The sequence below is a fragment of the Canis aureus genome, chromosome 4 (assembly GCF_053574225.1).
Source record: "Canis aureus isolate CA01 chromosome 4, VMU_Caureus_v.1.0, whole genome shotgun sequence".
NCBI classification, from domain to species: domain Eukaryota; kingdom Metazoa; phylum Chordata; class Mammalia; order Carnivora; family Canidae; genus Canis; species Canis aureus.
The window spans coordinates 81,662,515-81,683,211 of NC_135614.1; the positions used below are offsets into that span (position 1 = coordinate 81,662,515).

General features: G+C 34.2%; 1 long non-coding RNA gene and 1 pseudogene across 3 annotated transcripts; both read right to left on the minus strand.

Annotated features, from left to right (window-relative positions):
• Positions 1–547: 547 nt before the first annotated feature.
• Positions 548–20,085, minus strand: LOC144313060 (uncharacterized). Of its 3 annotated transcripts, XR_013378761.1 has the most exons (6): positions 19,936–20,085; positions 17,516–17,647; positions 5,121–5,234; positions 4,727–4,851; positions 4,222–4,298; positions 548–2,201 (listed from the first exon to the last, which is right to left on the minus strand). It is a non-coding gene; the product is annotated as an uncharacterized LOC144313060 (long non-coding RNA). The 3 variants fall into 3 exon arrangements; XR_013378760.1 differs by lacking the exons at positions 4,222–4,298; positions 4,727–4,851; positions 5,121–5,234 and having other exon boundaries at positions 1,827–2,201; XR_013378762.1 differs by lacking the exons at positions 548–2,201; positions 4,222–4,298; positions 4,727–4,851; positions 5,121–5,234 and adding an exon at positions 14,284–15,239.
• Positions 18,192–19,135, minus strand: LOC144312006 (10 kDa heat shock protein, mitochondrial pseudogene; annotated as a pseudogene).
• Positions 20,086–20,697: the final 612 nt, after the last annotated feature.

The window sequence follows — 20,697 nt, forward strand, 5'->3', positions numbered from 1 at the left end:
TGCCTTATAAAATGTCCACATCATAATGATGTAGGAAAGACGTTAGGGTTCAAAGCCTATGGCCAAGAAAGAATTCTTGAGACGTCTTTGGTGCAAAAAGATGGTTTTATTAAAGCATGGGGACAGGACCTGTGGGCAAAAACAGCTACATTGGGGTTGTGAGGGGTAGTGATTATATGCGTCGAGTTGGGAGGGAGTTAGGGTTGGCGTAAGGCCCTAAGAAATTTTGGAAAAATGTTTTCCAGGACCGTAGGATTCCTTAATACCTGTAATCTGTGAATATATTGGTGTGGGAAACAAAGTCATAAGAAAAATTATTTCTACCTATAGCCCATTGACAAGTCCTTGAAACAGGCAGAGTAACATTTCTCTAGGGACTCAATTGCCTTGATGTTGACACTTTGCTGAGGGCAAAAGGTAATCCTAGCCAGACTTCTTTCTCCCCTACCCCTGGATCCTGTAAGCCTACTTTAACATATAAGAATTCCTTTAGACATTTCCTTTATCTCTACACCCCCAGGATTCATTTTGGCAATCATCTTCCAAGCACATGGCCCACCAACATACATCATGACTTAGGTTTTATTAGACAGTAATAAATGACTTTTTCCCAACAATAGCTAGCCCCCTCAAGGTCCTAGAAACTTTCCTTCCAAAATTGACTGAGAGGCTTACTGTATATTTAAACCCCTCCCAACTTGAATAATGGCCCACTATATAATAATATAATCTATAACCTATAATGGGCCACTCAGCCACACCCCAGTGTGACTCTTTCTGCCCACAGGTCCTGTCTTCGTGCTTTAATAAAGTCACCTTTTTGCACCAATGATTTCTCAAGAATTCTTTCTTGGCCATTGGCTTTGAACCCTAACATCTTTCCTAAATCATATGGTACCCCAGATGGGATCCCTCTCACTCTTGAGAGCTTTTCTATATCCTCACTTAATAAAATTCTATCGCTTTATTTGCTCTCCTTTGTCTGTGAGATTCATTCTTCAACTCCATGAGAAGAACCAAGCTCTCCCACTTCAGTATTACTTTACACTACAAATGTGATCATTATAAGAATTTTGAGGTAGGGGGATTATCCTGGGTTATCCAGGCTGGCCCAATGAAATCACAAAACTTCTTAAAAATGGAAGTAAGATACAGAAGAGTCAATGTCAGAGTAATGTGATGTGAGAAAATGACTTGGGGATCCCTGGGTATCTCAGTGGTTTGGCACCTGCCTTCGGCCCAGGGAGTGATTCTGGAGACCTGGGATTGAATCCCATGTCAGGCTCCCTGCATGGAGCCTGCTTCTCCCTCTGCCTGTCTCTCTCTCATGAATAAATGAATAAAATCTTTAAAAAAAAAAAAGTGACTGCCAACTTTGAAGATGGAAGATAAAGTTGAGGATTGTGAGCATGAACAGGCAAGTAAATAGATTCTTCCCTAGAGCTTCCAGAAGGAGCATAGTCCTGCAAACACCTTGATTTTGCCCCAGTAAAACCCATTTTGGGCTTCTGGCCTCCAGAACTATAAAATATAATATTTACATAACTTGAAATCTCTTTGCTTTTATAATGTGCTACAGAAAAAATAGCTACATAATATCTGGGGATGTATGGTTGTAGCTTTATATACACATACATACTAAATAGTATATAGTACACTTTGATTTGTATTTATACAGTGTTCTTAGAGAATACTTCTCAATATGGAAGATGATAATCTGACTTACTATTCTATGATGGGACTTTCTCAATTGAAGTCCAGGTCGATTAGGGAGCAAAAATCCTAGAAAGCTGGGAGAAGAAACTATACAATATTGTCATATTGTTTATTTTATATTATTATTATTATTATTATTATTATTATTATTATTATTATTTAATCAAGCATCTGCCTGTATGCAGGAAAGATTTTTGAGAGAAAGCCATGTTTTCTAAGTTCACACAGTAGAAGGAAACGGACAAGCCAACTACCTATTGGGGTTTACAGGGTGTGTATTAGTGAAATCTTGGACTGACATTTGAGTCCTTTTGAATAAAAAGGAATGGTCATGGATAGATTTCAGAGAGCTTTTAAAAAATAGTGTGCTTGAAAGACTAGATTCTAGCTAATTTCTAGCTGCTTTTTTGAGAATGGTGAATTAGGATGAATGTTTTGCTCTTGAATAATCAGCTTCCGCCCTTAATCAGCTTCTGCTTTTCCATCTGTAAAATAAGAATGATAACATCAATGTCAAAGTTAAATGTGAAGATAAAGTGATAATATAAAATAGGGGTGCCTAGTGCTGCAGTCAGTTAAGTATCAGACTCTTGGTTTGGTTTCAGGTCATGACCTCAGGGTCATGAGATCAGGTACCATGTTGGTCTCCATGCTCAGCACAGAGTCTGCTTGAGAATCTCTCACCTTGTCTTTCTCAAATAATTAAATAAATCTTTAAAGAGAGAGAGAGAAAGAGAAAAATATAAAATAAAATGATTAACCTGATACATAACACACACATCAAAATGTTTGATCCATTTACTTCTGTATCCCGACAGTGCCTACTACTATATTGAGAGACACAATAAAAATGATATATATAGTTAAGAAAAATAAGCCTCAGTTGGCTGACTTTTAAGGTGTATAACTGCTTGAGATTTAATAAAATATTCTAAGAAAGTTGAGCATAAATGATGGTAAGAATTTCAAGTTGAATTCCATCTTTCATTTGAGGAGGTAAGCTGTTCATCTTACCTTTGCCTAAATATACATTTTACTCCGGGAGAATATTTTTTTTCCAGAAATGAGGAACATGAAAAATATCAGATCAAGTTGTCAAAGTCTCATTCAGTTTCAAGCTCTATTACACCCCATTTTTCATAATGGGATAAACCCTCAGAACAGATATAACTGGACTAAAGAACACAATTTTGTGCTTCAAATAATATTCGTGAAAAGCAACATTTGAAAACTGCCTGGGACACCCCATTTATTTTCTACTTAATCATATCTCTCTGAATAAATATATTCAAATTTATAAAATTATAAAAATTTATAAAAATATTTACAGACTACTTCTGGAGGGTACTTGTTTCAATATCTTTTATATTCCATCTTTTATTTCATAACAGGAATTTTTTTAAGTAAAAAATTGTAGCTTATTCTAGAAAGCCACACTGAAGGTCATTTATTTGCTAAGTATTATTATTCTTCTTTTTTGAGGGGGAGCTAATTCTGTGCATAATTTGTTTCTTTATTTACCCATTTATATGTTAAGTTAACCTTTCAGAGTGTCCTGGATACTTTACAAATTGTTATTATGTTTATATGAAAGAGAAAGAACCATTGAGAAAAGAAAATGAAAGAAACGTATTCATAAATAAATATTTATTAAGGGTATACCACTTATTGCATGCTTTCATGTAAGCTCTTGCCAAATATCATTCAACTAAAATAAAAATTTTTGTCCCTAAGTCCTAAAATTTCAGCAGGGGAAATTGACAATAAAGTTAAGTACAATTAATAAATCAACTATGTTATATTTTTAAAAATTGGAATGAAAAAATAAAAAGAGCAGGTGAGGAATATAGGATTTTATTCTTGCAGACTGATACAATAAAAAAATTAAAAGTTGAATGTACTTATCAACTTATCCCCAGAAGCCTTTCACATATATTATCCGTTTCTGATCTCCAAAAACTCCCCAGTAGATATCCTTACCAATAAGGATCTTTGAATTGAAAGTTCAAAAATTGAATTAAAGTAACTTGGCCCAGGACAGTCAGCCTGCCATCAATCAAAGTGTCTTTTTGTTTGGATGAAATGAGGTTTTGTTACACATTTTGTTGTTGATTTATGTTGATTATTGGAAGCTTAATGCAAATGAAGGGATGGAAAATGATGTCTTTTGAATACTCTTTTTCTATATCTTTATGCTATGAATCTCACCATCCTGGCAAAGGGAATCAAGAAAACATTTTCAGTTGCATCTACAGCTAGAACTAAGTCCTCAATCACTCAGATGTGTCCACGTGAGACTTCTCCCCTGAAAGGAACAGCATGAATAAAGAAAGAAACTCAGGACAGGATTTTCTTTCTCTCCTTTTTTTTTTTTTTTTTTTTTTTCAGATGTGAGCAATGATGTTAGCTTTTGAGTCTGCTGCAGCACAGGTTCCTAAGGGTTACCAAGTTTCAGAATACTATCTGTCTAGTGACGGTAGCTACTGCCTGCCATCTAATGAACACCTGTTTTACGCTCCATAAAAGCAGAGGTAACATTTTATCCCCAGGTGAGTTCTTGCTGAGTGCTTCTGGTGAGGTATCTGGAAGGGAAACAGAATCAGAATTTCTTTGTTCCTCTAAACAAATCTGCAGGTTCCCTACAATCATTAATGACTTCTTTTTCCACTTAAAGTAGATAGAGTGCTTTTGATTATTTAGTAATCAAGAACTGATACAACATATTTAGAGTAAGAAAACTCCTACTCTTTCCCTTGTATGAAAGTGGTCCCCCCCCCCGCCCCCATTGAGATCCCCACTTGAGGGTGTGAGTGAGAGAATCTAAATTTACGGTATTTGATCCCATCTCCAAATGGAAACTGTCCGCTTTGAATCTGCTCCTTCGCATTTCACATTATCTCTCTAGGTCACCCTTGTTTCCACCAAGGTACCCACCCAGCTCACATCTCAGTCTCTTCAGTGACCTTTCTCCCCTGGTCTCCAGGAAAGGAAGAGAAAGTATACATTTTACCACTCAGTATGCTTCTCACTACATTCAAGATTATTAATGGTTTTGTCACAGGGCCACTTCCATATGAGGCACTTTTAGGATCCTTAGTATGATGGTTCCATCTTCTTTCTTTTAATCTCCAGTCTCTGAATTATATTACATAGAAATGAGCATCATTTCTTCTGTAGTTATTCATGGTGAACTGATTTTGTGATTTTTTAAAAGATTTTATGTTATTTAACATTTTAACAATGTTTAACAATTTTAACAATGTTTACTATATGCCAGAGCTGTGTTTTTTCTAAGGACCTTATTAATATCAACTTATTTAAAATTTATACAACTATAATGAGTTAGGTAATATTTTATCCCATTTTCCAAATATCTACATTGAGATGAAAGAAAGGTAACTTACCCAAATCCCACAGACAGTACATGGAGAAGCCATGATCAGAACCAGAGTATGGCCTGGAGTCTATATTTCTCTTAACTATATCACCATTTCCCTCCTTCATCTCATTAATAGTCTCTAAAAAATGAAATAATTTAGCCTCATTCTGGTTTTACTGCAAAAATTATTTCTATTGCATTTTCCCACATTTATCTTTATTACTTAGGAAATGTAAAGACCAAACTCTTTCTGTGATTCTCAATTTTATTCTCTTCTCCATCCCAAAAGTAACATTTCCCCAAATACGGTAATTATTCTCAAAAGTCATCTGAAATCCTCGAGAGTTATAAGATTCTCAAGATTCTCACTTGTTCTGAGTTCATGTCTTGTAACGGAGGCTTATCCCACACTCTAATAAGAAAGTACAGGACCTGAGAGAAATAAGCACCTTATTTTTTAATCTCTTAAGGCAGATACTCATTTATTGGGGAAACAGTGCATTAATTCATAAATAGTGCCACTCATCCACTCATATAATGGATTTTTTAGTTTGGCCATTTACTTTAACTCTGATTAATCTAGCTCAAACTCCACTTTGGTCATTTATGTTGGGGAGTTAGGATGCTGCAGAGAATTAAGAGCGACGATATGTTTTTTTGTTGTTGTTTTGAGCCCAGGTATGTTTTAGTGTCTTCTAAGATTAATTTTTTTAATTTTTATTTATTTATGATAGTCACAGAGAGAGAGAGAGAGAGGCAGAGACACAGGCAGAGACAGAAGCAGGCTCCATGCACCGGGAGCCCGACATGGGATTCGATCCCAGGTCTCCAGGATCGCGCCCTGGGCCAAAGGCAGGCGCTAAACCGCTGTGCCACCCAGGGATCCCCTAGTGTCTTCTAAATAAGGAAGATATCACTCGAAGCAGCTCAGGTCTGTACATAGGATTTAATCTTCTTATACAAAATTCTCACTGCCCATATTAGTAGGTTCTTTTCTCAGCCCAACTTCCAAATGTATTATTTCAGTGCTGGAGATTGATTCCCTATCAGCTCATGCTATCTCGGTTTGCCACATTAAAAGAACACCACACTCAATTTTGAGTATAAAACTATAATATATATCTAGTAGAGTATATACTATATTTATATAATTCTAATATGCTACTAATAATTATATACTAATATAACAGTACATTATCAATTATTAGAATATATAATTATGTATATCCTTATAATTAATATAATTTTGATTTCTAGTACAAAACAGAATAGGAATCCTCCCTGAAAGAAATTAGTCAGCAGTTATTGAATCTTACAGTTTACTTTGTGTTTTGTTAATTGATGCTGATCAAAGTGAGGGTCCTGCCTTGTGACAGAGACTTAGAGGAGGTAAGGCCCCTAACTTGATGATTAGGCTTCACAGAGACAGTGCCTATGTCCTTAAAAAACCAAAAACAAAAACACCCTCAGTTGTAAAACTGCCAAAAGGCTGGGAGAAGATTTACATTTCAAAGGGGCAGAGGAAAAGATTGCAATGGAGAGTTTTTGGGTTTTTTTGTTTGTTTGTTTTTAAAGTAAGTGCTCTAAGACAAGGGAGGTCAGGGGCCTGTAACCGGAAGGAAATCTGTCTAAAATTCAGTCAAGCTGAGGGGACTGTTAAGGCCATTTTATTCAATATAATGTGGAAAGCCAGCAAGTCACTTATATCTCTTCACACAGAAAACCTAGGAACCTCAAAGTGAGGAATTAATGTCTTAGGAAGAGAGAACAGAGGCACTTGAGCTTCGTGTCAAACTGGCTGGCTTTTAGGACGCCATGGCTAATTGCTGAGGCAATCCTCTCTCTTGGCTTCTCTTTTGCTCCCTACCTCCTGAGTCCTGTGAGGAAGCCTGAGAAATCTCTAACAAGAAATAAATAAATAGATCATTAAAATAACTGTGAGATAATGAGCGCTTAGAGCAATTTCCAAATTGTTGTCACTGTAACAGAGTGAAATAAAAGCCAGGAAGAAAAGGGTTTGCTCTAGTTCAGTGAAGTGACTGTAGGAACAGAATGAGGATGTTAGAGGAGCAGAGTGCTGGGCAATGAGAAGGATGGAGGACACAGTGGACTCGGAAGCCACAATACCACTGACAATGATCTGAGCAGCAAGGCAAGTAGATGCTCTCAGGAGCAGAGAGGAAGAAGAAGAAGAAGAAGAAGAAGAAGAAGAAGAAGAAGAAGAAGAAGAAGAAGAAAACAAACAAAAAAAGCTAATATAGAATTTGCTGGCATGTCAGTGGATTGAATCCACAAGTGATCTCAGAAGTTGAAGAGGCCATTTATGTTATTAAGGACCTGGTCTCCAGGAAAGGAAGAGAACCTTTAATGGTGGTCCTTAAAAACTTAGACAGCATTTGAATCACCCTATGATCCTTACTACAGCCAAACCAGTTCATTTCAGAGAAATCTCTCAAATATATGACCTATTCATCATAAATCAGAGATGTTGAGAATTGATCATCTTTTTACTGTTTTAATGCATTTCACAAAGAATCACAATTATATATATATATATATATATATATATATACATAATAACTTTAAATAGTCAAATAAGCTACTCTGATTATTACATAGTCTTTGAATGTCTTAGGAACAGAAACATTAAATTGCATGTATTTTAAGCCACAATGAAAAGAAAAGGATATGCGTAATGCTAAACTGCATGATATTCCCAATAAATCTTGGCTTTTAGGAGAAGTAATTACTAATGCTCTTCTGAACTTTTGGTACTTGCTATTAACCCAGTAGGAAATTTTAAATTGTAACTTACCCTGAAGTCAACCACTCATAGAAATGAATGGAGTCCTCCTTCTAATAGGAATAATCACATTGTTCTATTCCTTCTTTTGAGCTAAAGGGGCTGAACATCTTATATAAATAGCATGTGTATTGTTTTCATTTAAGTATCCTTTTTTTTTGCTATATTATTTCATTTAAACCAGTGTAAAGTAAAAGAAAAAGTAGTGGGCATGCTGTTTTCATTTTAATTGTTATTTTGTACTCATTCTACAGGTAGACTAAGTATAATATGGATCAACAAGATAGGTATTTGTAATCTTTTTATTCACAACATTCATAAAAAATATAAAAGTTCATATCTTTTAAAATAATACCCACTGGCTAGTCATTGCATCTTCTCACTAAGATCATTTTATAGAGTTTAACAATTGAATACTTTAGAGAAGGACAACTATACCAGTCCACTTTTGGAGGGGAGACATTTTCAAGAATACATTTATATCACTTTCTGAATGGATACTAGGAAGAAAACAAAAAAACCTATAATTTGGGGAAAACTGTATTTAGGATTTCAGAAAATAGCCAATGATTTCTGATTTAAGAAAAAAATGCTTGTAAAATCTCACTGAGATTTGCGTGCATATGTTAGCACACATCTGAATGATTGCACTTCTGGTTCCCAAACCAGCATGTGATCTTCCAAAAAACATTGTTATATGTCTCATTACATTAATTTATTTTTTAAAAGATTTTATTTATTCATTCATGAGAAATACACACACACACAGAGGGGCAGAGACACAGGCAGAGGGAGAAGCAGGCTCCACGCAGGGAGCCCGATATGGGACTCAATTCGGGTCTCCAGAATCACGTCGTGGGCTGAAGGCAGCACTAAACCGCTGCACCACCCGGGCTGCCCTAATTACATTAATTTATAAAGTAACTAAGGTTGAAGATATTCTCTGGCGCAGTCTAAAATTAAGTTTTGGTGTGGGCATGTGATTGACGGACGTGGAATCAACTGTTGTTACAGGAAAGAAGCACAGGATCAAGGCTCAGGGGAGTTGCCAGTTCATAATTTGAAAATTATAATGTAGAATTTAGCATTGGAAAGGATCTTGCACGTCAGCAACTTATTTGAAATAAATAGGCCCAAGGGAGTTTTTATTTATCTCCATATCTCATTTTCCACCCCTTTGTTCATAGGGATACACACAGGGACAGCAAAAATCTTTCTCAAAGAGTTTTGTATTTAAAGTTCATGTCAATTTCTGATGTATGTATGATAATACAATACAATTTGTCTTTTATACTCAAATGGGAGACATTTCTCTGAAAGCATATACTATGCCATAAAAAGAAAAAAGCTTACATGGAAATGCCAATTTCTTCCCTTTTCTTTCATCCTTATTTAATCAATACTGTGAAATATGTTTTACAGCAACTCTGGGAAAACATCCCCATGTTTCATAGGTACTTGTAAGGAAGTAATAAATTTGCTTAGTGCAATAGAAGACATCCTGTGAGAGCTCAATAAATACTTGTTGACTTGCTGACTAAAATGAAATACACCCTTTCTCATGAGAATGCAATTGCTAAACAGATATTGAAAACATTCTAATTGAAATAATTCTAAAAATCTTTTGAATTGGTCAAATTCCACTTTATAGGCAGGAACCTTCATCAAAGACTTATAGCAGTCAAATTAAATAACCTGTAAAATATATCAAAAAGACTACACTACAGGGTGGAAATAGAATAGAGTGGGCTTTATTCCAACTATTGCATTATTAAATAAAATACTAGTTTTCAAATTTATCTTTTTTTAAGGATTTTATTTATTTATTCATGAGAGACACACAGAGAGAGAGAGGCAGAGACACAGGCAAAGGGAGACACAGGCACCACGCAGGGAGCCCGACGTGGGACTCGATCCTGGGTCTCCAGGGTCACGCCCTGGGCTGAAGGTGGCACTAAATCGCTGAGCCACCCGGGCTACCCTAGTTTTCAAATTTATACTCTATAATATAAAGTGGGAATACAGGATTGACCGGAACATTTTTACTCCTACTTACGTGATTTTCTTCATCCATTTTATAACAATTAAAACTCGTGTTGAAAATAAGATGCCAGCATCTGCCTTTGACTCAGGTCATGATGCTGGAGTTCTGGAATCAAGCCCCACATAGAGATGCCTGCTCAGAGGGAGCCTGCTTCTTCCTCTGCCCCTTAGCCCTGCTCATTCTCTCTGTCTCTCTTTGTCTCAAATAAATAAATCCTTAAAAAAACATTATACCAAAATTTGCAACATTAAAATAACTTTTAATACCATTCTGAATCACCAAATGAAAGTAAAAGAATATGCATTCTTTTGCAAAGCTATGAAATAGTGAAGCATATGCAATGAACACTAGTACTTTTGAAATTTTAAGTCTGCTTTATTGAGGTATAATTTACATGTAAACCACATCCATTTTAAGTGTATCCTTTTAAAGAATTTGATAAATGCACATACCATGGTTTTCACCACCCTAATTAAAATAGAAAGCATTTTTTTAACTTCTAAAAGTGTCCTTATGCTCTTTTTCCCTAGTCCCAGGTAATAACTGATAGGCTTTCTGACACTGTAGATTAATTTCTTCTTCAACAGTATCACATAAATGTCATTGAACATTACATGCTTTTGTCCCTGGCTTGTTTTGCCCCACATACTATATAGTCTTAAATGTTTTTCAATTTATCAGCAGTTCACTATTTTCTATTGCTGATTAGTATTCCAATGTATTGGATTTATTACAATGTGTCTGTCCATTATTAACCTATTGATTAGCATTTGGGTTATTACCAAGTTTTAGCTAACATGAAGAATGCTACTATGAACTTTGATGTGAGTATTTGTGTGCATATGTGTTTCCATTTAGTTAGGACATATATGTGAGAGTTAAATTGCTAAATCGTGTAGTAAGCATATGTTTAATTTTATGCTTTTTTTTTTCATTTTTAAATTCTTAGGTGACCTGAATTTTATTACAGTCTTTGCTATAGCTGTTACTAACTATATTTTGGCATCAATAGCTAAGACTTAAACTGTGTTTAAGTAGCAAATAGATTCATCCACTTAATATTTTGTGTCTCTGGGATATTGGAAATAATAATAAAGTGTGGGGCCCTTAAATATTGCTGGCAGTGGACTAAGGACTGTCTTCCTTGTAATGTGGAATGACAAAAATTATTCCTATATATCCTATCATTCAGAGGACTTTCAAAGTCTCAGGATACTGGGAACCTGAAAAGTCTCAGGATGCTGGGATCCTTCACACTAGAATAATTTGGGGGCAGAGATATATGTTTACTTAATTTTAAGGGTTTATGAGTAGCTTAGAAGTATATGACATTTAATGCAGTTGAGGAAATTTCCTACTCTGGAGACTCAAATTTGCCATTGAGAGCTCTAACATTGTGTTATCAGTGCACCTGCTGTGAAACCAAGAGGTTATCAACAGAACACTAAAGCTGATCAACACACGACACTGAAATGAAAACAGGAGATGAGCTAAGAACATCAAAGACCTATTTTTCTTCACCACAATGGGCTTTTCAGCAAGCATGCATGATGGAATAAATGGGTAATATGTGAATACACACACCACCACATATATAACACACACTGGGCCACACACTTATTGTAACAGTGGTATGGAATTCTAGGCAAAGAATTCTTAGAAATTGTTTACAGTATCTTAACTTTAAAAGCTAATGCCTTTAATTTTAAAAGGAAAAATATGTCAACTATTATGGGTAGGTAGGTGAACTTAAACACTGTATTTATTATGTTGGTGCCAATTCTGGGTATATAAATGAAGCATTTTTATATTTTTATTTTTTTATTGAAAGAAATAATGTCCCCAAGAAGGGGTCAATTCTAATTTGAATATCTTGCTCTCTATAAAAATATACAGTTTATTTTAAATAATAGTGATTAATCTGAATATTTCATATATGTTTAGATTGATATTACATTGTACTTAAATACATTTGAATTGAAAGATGCTAAAGGCTCATGGTTGTTTATCTAGTACCAATAATAAGCAAAAATGATGGATTAATTGCAACTATATGAAACATACCCTGTAAAATATAATTCAGAATATTCAAGCATGACATGATAATATTAACAGGAAGACTTCCAGCAGAAACAGTTAATTAGCACTGAATCATGATGTTACTATCTTTGCGCATGATTCTTTAGTTGTGAACTGTCAATAGTCTCTATGTAAATGATGAATAAAGTGTGATATCTTGACACATTTTTAGCTTAATCAAGAATGCAACTGTTCTTATCTTTACCATTAGAGAAGCAGCGGAAAAATGTTTTCAGCTATATTGTAAAATATACCTGTTAGTTCATTATTGATTAAGGTTAGATTTATGTGTCATTTAAAGTCTAGGTTATACCATCCAAGAGGGAATTCTGAGACATTAGCAAGAACTATTTTTATTTAATTTTAAAGAATACCCATATGTTAATTTAAATGAATGAGAATGGCCAAGTGTGAAAATGTTGAGTGAAACACATTTTTAAATTTTATCTACTGTTTTATTTCTGGTAGAAACCAATATTAATATTGTCAATTTCATGTGAAATTATTTAACAGTTCAATATTAAGAACCACAAGCAAAATATATAAATATATTAATGACTTTTCCTATTTGTCTTTTATTTTTTTCTATACCTGGTAATTAGCCTAAGTTTAGTTCTGTTTTTTTTTGTTTTTGTTTTTAATTTAGTTCTAAAATATATAAAACAGTCTTGGGCATTTTGCAATATCTCAATTAGCTAGTTCACTCTATCTTCCTAAAAGCAGAGCCAATGTTTTCTTTTTTGTAGGAGTAGTTTACATGCATACTCACTTGGATATCATAAAATGTATAAACAAAGAGGTTAAAATGTAATTGATTATAATAGGAATATATGCAATTTTGTTTTTTCAAATATATTTATGTGGATAACATAAAACACAGATTGATCTAATTAATCTCAAAGTTTCATACAATCCAAATATTTACTTTAGTTAGCAAAAACTAGCCAAATTAGTAATACCCTTATTTTCCTTCAAATATTTTTATCTATTTTCTATACCAATAACAAATTCAGACATACATAAACACAGTTTCGCACACATAATATATATTATTTCCCACGGGACATGATATGGGGCATCAACTGATCAACTCTAATACCCATCAAATAATTTTCTGAAATTATGTTTGCATATGCACATGTATGTTTATGTGTATGTGTAGGAGTGTGAGAAGTTGAAATGGGATAATTAACTTGATAGAGCAAACTAAATTTAATCAAAATTTAGCCTCAAAATGTGTTTAAAAATATATCCTATATAAATATTATTAAAGAATTTATATATTGGTTCAGACAGAACAATTAAAATCATTCTGTATAACTGATTTTGCATGTTTATTTATATAAATACATTACACAGTTTTATAATTTGCCTCAAATAGCTCATTATATGCTCTTTTTTAAAAGATAAGAAATACAGAATAAAGGATATAATCCATTCAACCAAAATTTCCTGAGATATCCTAAAAATAAATATTATACAGTATGATTCTCAAAGATCTAACAGATATTTGAAGAGACAGATATTAAAGAATGTATTGAATAAGAATACGAGTATTAGGAAACATTCTAGATTATCAATTCTCATTTTCTTGGTAATTACTAACCCATCCATCAGAGGCTCCAAATCCTCTGTGGGAGGGATGGTTCACAGAAAAAACTGGTTTAATGTTTTTCCTGCCATTCCATCAGAATGGTGATGCAGTAAGAAATCCAATTGTTATATATATGTATATGTGTGTGTGCGCGCACGTCTGCACACACATGTTATATAAGCTTACTTCTTGCGATTCTAAATTTGAAATCAGGGTTCCACTCCCAATTCATGTGGAGACTTGGCACATCACAGACAAAAATTTCTAGGATCACATATATACACAAAGAGCATATTAACATCTAGAATTACAACTAATAACTTTTGATGTAACAGTCAAGGGCCTTTTTGATAGCAGATGTATTGTAATAAGGTCATTATAAGTTATAGCCATTGTGGAGAGACCAGTGAACCACTTTGGGACTGAGTTTACAATGTTGTGAGCTAATGAATCATGTTTTAAAAATCCCTGAATAAGTACAGTGTGACTTGAAAAGAAAAAGAGAAAGGAAAGGAAAGAAAAAAAGAAAGAAAAAAAGAAAGGAAAGAAAAAAAGAAAGAAAAAGAAAGAAAGAGAAAGAAGAAAGAAAGAAAGAAAGAAAGAAAGAAAGAAAGAAAGAAAGAAAAAAGAAAGAAAGAAGAAAGAAGAAGAAAGAAAGAGAGAAAGAAAGAGAGAAAGAAAGAAAGAGAAAGAAAGAAAGAGAGAGAAAGAAAGAAAGAAAGAAAGAAAAAAGAAAAAAGAAAGAAAGAAGAAAGAAGAAGAAAGAAAGAGAGAAAGAAAGAGAGAAAGAAAGAAAGAGAAAGAAAGAAAGAAAAAAGAAAGAAAGAGACAAGGAAAGAAAGGAGAGAGAGAAGGAAGGAAAGAAGGGAGGGAGGGAGAGAAAGTGAAGGCAAGAAAAAGCAAATTGTTTAGATTTGTTAGTACGAACACATTTTCTGGTTATCTTGGAAAATTATCTGAAGGCCCAGAATTAGTTTTCTAAGACCCCAACTTTGGAGTCCGAATTTTACAGTTGAGTAAAAATCTCCCTAGAAGTATAGGGCACAGCTCAAGCTCAAGCATGACAAGTGCACATGCAATTAATAAATCTAGACTGGTTCTTTTGTGTATTCAAGCTAAAGATCTATGTGATGTAATAATGCTGGCATCCTTTCTCCAGCTATGTCACAACACAATATTTCAAGAGCAATATTACAACACGAATGGGCCATGGCATTTCACCAGGAACATATGTCTATTAATCATCTGTAGCATAGACAACTGTGAAAGTAGACTATGCTTTAGAGAAGAAGACTAAACTCTGTAGAAGAGTAAACAGTTCAAAGAGATGCGTGTCCAGCCTTTGGTTAGTCGGGAAAATGATGGGTTTGAATTCTAAGTTATCTGTTGTATGTCAAGGAAAGAACATTTCCCTCTTTTTTTTTTTAGAGTTCATGGTAAGTGAGGCCCATTAAGGAGCCCCTAGTTCTGCGGAGATCGGAGATAAGGAAAACTGCACTGAGTAGGGACAAGGCTTAGGAGCCCTGGAAATCAGACAAGTAGAATTGTTTGGTGCCATTCCGGCCAGGCAAACACGTGTAATCAATCAGCACCCATCTCCATTCCCCAGCCAGGTATGCACAGTCTAGAAGAGAAGAGAGAGGAACAAGAAATTTCATCTTGTGACTACACTAGATAGGTACTGCTCACATAGTAGCTTTCTACATGGTCTAATCAACCACTGTGGAAATACATCAGCGGGGAACATCTTGTTTGTTAAGTCCAGAGACTAGATGCAGAATAATGTCTCAGAAGAGAAATTGTGTATGGCTAGAATAACGGTTGGAGAACCAGATGACTATATGCAATATCTAAAAACCAAACTAGTCAGCTTTTCAAGCATTTTCCTGTTGTTCACCTACTAGTACTTGCTATGGAGCTCATATGTTTTGGGGAGTGGTTACACCTGTGCTAAGGGAAATCTCAGTGAGAAAGAAAATAACATAAATATAGAAAATTGTAGATATTTAGCCAATATCTAAATCCATTCTTCAAACACTTGGGGACCAGAAGGAGAATAATACCTTCCTACCATGCTGGTGCTTTGCAGATAAGCACTACTGTTTGGAAAGATACATTAAGATTCTCTACAGAAGGAAGACACAATAAAAAGTAATTAAACTTTATTTATTAGATAGGGTTGTTTTGAGGGACTGTGTCTAGCATAAGACATTGTTATTTTAATACTTTCCCATTGGCTCCTTCTTCTCCCTCTTCCATGGAGACATTTAGTTTCCTGTGTGCACAGTTCACAAAGTAAATGGGCAGAAGGCAAATACAACTTTGATGCCAAACACAGCCTTATGTAACATTTTCACATGGCAGGAGAAAATTCACGGAAAACATACTGCTCAAACACTAGACAGGAGAAACATATTCCCAGACAGAAAATAGATGTCTGCCTGGGCAGGATAGGAGAGAGGGGAGAGAAAAGGCTATGAAATTTGAAAGTAGAGAAAACCTTTCCTTTCTCAAGCAGTGGAAAAGAAAATAGAAGGCAATGAGATAAATCTAGACACAAAGAGCCATTTTAAAATATTTTCCGTATACAAAGTACAGACTTGATGAAACAGGAAATCTTCTGAACCTGAATTATGTGAGCATAAGAAATTCTTAGGTGTTAAGAAGAAAGAAAGCAACCTTTTGGCTAGTGAATTGCAAGAAAGGTTTTAGAAAGTAATAGAACCTGAAATGGGTGAGTAACCAACATTTTGGATTGGTAGAAAAAAGGTCACAGCCGTCTCTACAGGAATGAATTTATGATTTTATATTTTTTAAGGAGAATAGGCATAAAATGTAAAAGATAAATAAATACTCTTGGATGCTTTGGGAAGAACATTTACCTTGAATATAGCAGTCCTGAAAATGGACAACCTGGACTCTGGATTTGGTAAGCATGGGTGAATTTCTGGATACAGCTATGTCTTTGGGAAAGTCATTAAACATTTTAAATCTTTCCTTTCTCATTTATATAATGGAAGTAATAATCATAGCTACTAACTAAAGTGTAGAATAACACTAGGAATAGCTTTCAAATTTCTAATAGATAATAAGCAACCAACACACTATAATTTATTTTTAATTTTTTATTACAAAAATTCCTGGATTTTTAGTTTAACATTAATCTATTGGCAATAAGGAATAATAAAAAGGTTTTCAATCAAGCAAATAAAATTACCAACTTTCTCTCAGGTAAAATAATTTCTTAGCTCTAATAAGCAATGGAAATTTAGTATAGAATGGATGATATATAGTGAGAAATATCACTTTCTGGCTTTAGAAACATGAATTGCACATTGTTTATATTACCAAATTATCAGATTAATACCCTGATTATGAATGTAGAAAAAACTATGGAAATATTGATGAAAGATACTTGCTATCTCATAATGGGGAAATTGCCATTTGTTTTTAAAATGTATTTTCTAGGGGCACCTGGGTGGCACAGTCGATTATGCATCTGATTCTTGGTTTTGGCTCAGGTCATGATCTCAAGGTTATATTTTAGGGTTGTGAGATCGAGCCCCAAGCAATGTTCACGCTCCATATGGAGTCTGCTTAGGACACTCCTTCCCACTCCCTCTCCCTCTTCCCACCCCCATGTGTACTCCCTCTATCTCTAAAATAATTAAGCAAATATTTAAAATGTATTTTCTAAATAAAGCTTCTGAATAGCTTAAAGTTTTGATGAATATATTATATATAAATTTTGTCATTTTATTTTATAATTATACAAAATTAGGTAACCTGTGTTTAAGATATTAAGTTAATATTACTTAGTTCTGAAAATTAAAATACCTTTACTTTGTACCAGAAACATGTTGAATGACCATATAATGAATATCATATATGCAAATTTACCTTGAAATTGTGAAATTTACTTTTTAATGATTCATTCTTTAGGGTGACAGTGTAGGGGTGCCTGGCTGGCTCAATTGGAAGAGCATGTGACTCTTGATCTTGGGTGTAGCCCCATGTTAAGTGTAGAGATTACTAAAAAAAATAAATAAACTTAATAAGTACATAAAATTAGAAATTCATCTTATCTTTCTGTATATAATTATATATAAAGCAATCATGGATAATAAAACATCTTAAGCAGTTAATCTAGAATGAATTTCACTGTATCTTTTGTGAATGACATACAATTGTTTATATGTTTTTTGATACTTTTTATTTTTATCTATCAAAACTTTTGAAATTGACAAATGAAAAATTTGTCCATTAAAGTTTACTGTGGATAATTTTACCATCTTTACAGTACAGTGTAAAATCTGAAATGTTAAAATCTGAGTCATTTTAATTCAATTTGAGATTGAAATAAATATTGCCGAAATAGGAATATATTCATAAAAAAAGGATAACATACCACAGAAAACTGAAATTTGAAGTTATTTATTTATTTGTTTATTTGGCAGGGGGGAATACCATTAATTTATTATAAAAGAGAGACATGGAGATTATCTACATGATGAAAGATTTCACTGTTTCAGTGGAATACTCAGCTTCATGTATGCTCTTTCAATAATGATTTATTTCAGTCTACATACTTTCTGAGAATGTCACCACTACTTATCTCTAAATAAGTAATATTCCTTGTCATCTAGAATTGCTTTGGTGCCTCCATATTTTGGGAGAAGTACTTTATTTCTAACTTTGATGCTAACTGGTTGAATCTCTTCCTCTTTTCTCTTAAAGCCCAATCCAACAGCTACTACTGTTGCTTGCAATACTTTTCCTTGAGATTTTTCTAGAAGCATAATCCCTTCTTTGGCTACAGTAGAGGCTATACTCTTTGCAACTAAAACTCGGTCAAACAGGGGAAGAAACCTTCTAAACACATGTCCTGCTATGATTCCAGCCACTACATTTCATACTCTGAAGACCCACAGTCTGATCCTTGGGCTGCGTGATCTTGAAGCTTTTTCATATAGAATGATGTTAGATAGCATAAATTGGAGTTTTGTTGACCATTGCAGAAATTACAGACAGCAAATTAAAAGCAAGTTGATTAAAAGAGTTAAATATAAATATTGTTAAAGAAAATATAGGTATTGACTAACATTAAATAGGATGGAGTTATCTGTAAATGACACATGGATAGTTTGTAAAATAGTACATACTATTTGTTCTAAATTATTTCATTTATATGAAGTTCAAATTTTCATAAATCTAATCTACAATTCAGAAGTCAGGGTTATTAAGCTACTCTTTGATACTAGTTTTGGATCTTTGCGAAAGGTATTTTTCTTTTATCAGTTGACTCTATTGTGAGATTTTAGTACAGGATGGTGGCACCAGAGGAAGACTGGAAAGCAGGAAGAAGGAGAAATTATTTGCTCCAATTTTTTTCTTTGCTTTCCTAACAGACTTACCATAGAAATGGCTCTTTACCCGAGCAGTGATTGAATAACCACTTGAATAACCTCAGGTTATTTTTCTGGCACTTCCAGAAATCGCATCATTACGTTGTGTATGCATGTGATTATGAGTCCAACACATCCCAAGATCTGCATTCAACAAGCTGGAGACCTGGGAAAACCTATTGGGCTATTTCCAGTATGAGTCTAAAACTCAGAAATGAGTCCAAAGGCCTAAGAGAGACTCAGAAATGAGTCTAAAACTCAGAAATGAAAAAAAATAAAAATAAAAAATAAAACTCAGAAATGAGTCCAAAGGCCTAAGAGAGACTCAGAAATGAGTCTAAAACTCAGAAATGAGTCCAAAGGCCTAAGAGAGACTCAGAAATGAGTCTAAAACTCAGAAATGAGTCCAAAGGCCTAAGACTCAGAATTGTAGTTCCAGTTCAAAAGCCTATAGACTAGACACCCAGGAAAAATTGGTGTTTCAGTTTGAGTCAGAATGCAAGAAAAGACCAATGCTTCATCTCAAGGCAGTCAGACAGGGGTTCCCTCTCATTCAGCTTTTTTGTTCTATTCAGATATTTAATTAATTCTATGAGTCCCTCCCACACTAGGAAAGGCAATCCAATTTACTCAACTTACCATGTAAACCTTAAACACATTAAAAAACATCCTCACAAAAACATCCAAAAATTATTGAAGTAAATATCTGGCATACTAAAGTTGGCATATACAATTAAGCACTATATCCGTTCTTCAAGTTGTAGATACTAACAACCGAAAGCTTTCTTCTTTGTTACTCCAAGCAGTAACTTCTTCCCGAAGTTACTACTTCATTGTTCTCTCATATCCCTGTTACATGTCCATTTCTCTAATAACTCATTAAATCCACATATTAACCTCTCTGTTTTGACATACCTAACTCAGATTTTGCTTTCCGGATGGGGCCTGGCTCGCTCAGCATAGGTTCAAAGAGTGGTCCCAGAAAACGACCCTTAAAAATGAGATTTAGGAATTCATTTCCAGGTATACTTGGACTTGATATCAGTAACAGCCAATGAGAAATGGGATATTAGCAACTAGTGACATATGGTAGCATTATGAATAATTAATTATGAGGCAAGAGTCTGGATGATCCAAGTACTGATGCACCTGCCTATTATGGTAAGAATAATGAGGACCAGGGCTGTGGGCCAACAGGATGGCTTTTTCTGACCCTTCTGGAAAGCTTAGAAGTCAATACAGTGGCTGTCTGGAGGACTGTAATTGGGAAACAATATCATGAGAGTTGTTCAGATTTTTATATAGTTCATTTCCTTAATCCGATTAGCAGATAAAAATATTCATGCCCTTTGTGAAAATGTATCAAGGAGTAAAATTGCTTATGCTCTTTTCTTTATGTGTTTCATATTTCAATAACATTTCCAAAAAAAAATAAGATGTAAGACTGAAATGAAGAGGGATGAAAAAGCTGACAATTTGAGTATAAAGAAGAATCATGACAGTAATGGTTTATAGCAACCTGAATTAACTAAAAAATTACATGAAACCATAAGAAGAAAGAGAAAATGTGGAGAAGGGTTATTTTTGTAGTGATAGGCCTGTTTACAAATGGACAATTGGTGGCCTTTTAAAATCACCATTTTTTAAAGATTTAGGCAAAGATAAAAGCTATTAAAA